The sequence below is a fragment of the Hylaeus volcanicus genome, chromosome 9, assembly GCF_026283585.1.
Source record: "Hylaeus volcanicus isolate JK05 chromosome 9, UHH_iyHylVolc1.0_haploid, whole genome shotgun sequence".
Classification (NCBI taxonomy): domain Eukaryota; kingdom Metazoa; phylum Arthropoda; class Insecta; order Hymenoptera; family Colletidae; genus Hylaeus; species Hylaeus volcanicus.
The window spans coordinates 2911910-2913201 of NC_071984.1; positions in this window are offsets into that span (position 1 = coordinate 2911910).

Genomic DNA, 1292 nt, shown 5'->3' on the forward strand with positions numbered 1-1292 from the left:
AGGAAGCTTTAAATTAGAAAGCTTTGAGCTTGCAAGCTTCGGGCTAGGATCTTTCAAGTAGAAAGCTTTGAACTAAAATAAGCCTGAGTTACGAAGCTTTGAGCTAGGAAGCTTTAAATTAGATAGCTTTGAGCTTGCAATCTTCGACATAGGAAGCTTTGAATGAGAAAGCTTTGAAATAAAAGAAAGTCTAAGCCAGGAAGCTTTAAATTAGAAAGCTTTGAGCTTGCAAGCTTCGGGCTAGGAACTTTCAAGTAGAAAGCTTTGAACTAAAATAAAGCAGGTTAGGAAGCTTTGAGTTGAAAAACTTTGATTTAAGAAGTTTTGAATGAAAAACGATGAATAAATCAACGCAGCTAACAATTAAATATCAAAGAGCTTTTCAAAAGCTACAAAACGATATACATATATATATATAAAACACTTGCGTATAAAGTAATTTCTACCACTCGAAAAAATTGCGCAAACTGATGCAACGTAACAAAACCCACGAATTATTTTGCGTTCACCCTAATATCTCGTGTACTATTAACGAAAAACGTGGCCATGTATAAATATTTCTCCAAGGCGATATAACTCGTCGGTTCTCTGTTGGTGTTTGCCGTCGCTAAATAGGGTAAACTTTTCGCGTCCCTCTTTAAGTGATCCAACGAACAAAGAAGCTGTTGAGAGACACTGGTTTACGTTATACCGGCGGTGTGAAGAGAGAGCACGCTTCAAAGTGCAATTTCCGATACATCTCGAGGCCTCTTCTGTTGCACTAGTGTCCTTAACACGGCGCATAGTTGATACGGATCGATAGCTGGAATTATTTTTGCACTGCCTTTCGTGACCCATTTTCCCGTCGTTCAACGCCGATTTCCGTCCGTTTTTTCGCGACTCACCATCAACATTCGTCGATCCGCGAACGCCCATGGGGGCTTTAGCCATCGCCTCGAAGGTGATCATCCCCCGCGCAAGCTTTCCTTCTCTTTCTCTTTTTCCGTCGTTACACGATCCGGTCTAGATTCATAACCTGTTATGGAAGACCAACAAAGCGAAATCAAGGACGCCGCTTATTATTACTAAGGGCTCCGATACCGATCAATACTGGTATAATCCAGTAGCGTATAACATTTATCTGCTCGCGAGCTCCCTATCTCCGTCTCGCTCTCGCGATATCTCGAAGCCTCGTATTTCAGAACGGACCAACATTCCGAATTACTCGTAATATCATTCTTTCATTTTTCAAAAATTGGACGTTGATTTTAGAGGAAAACTTTGTGTATGTTTTTTGTATGGTTCTATGAGAT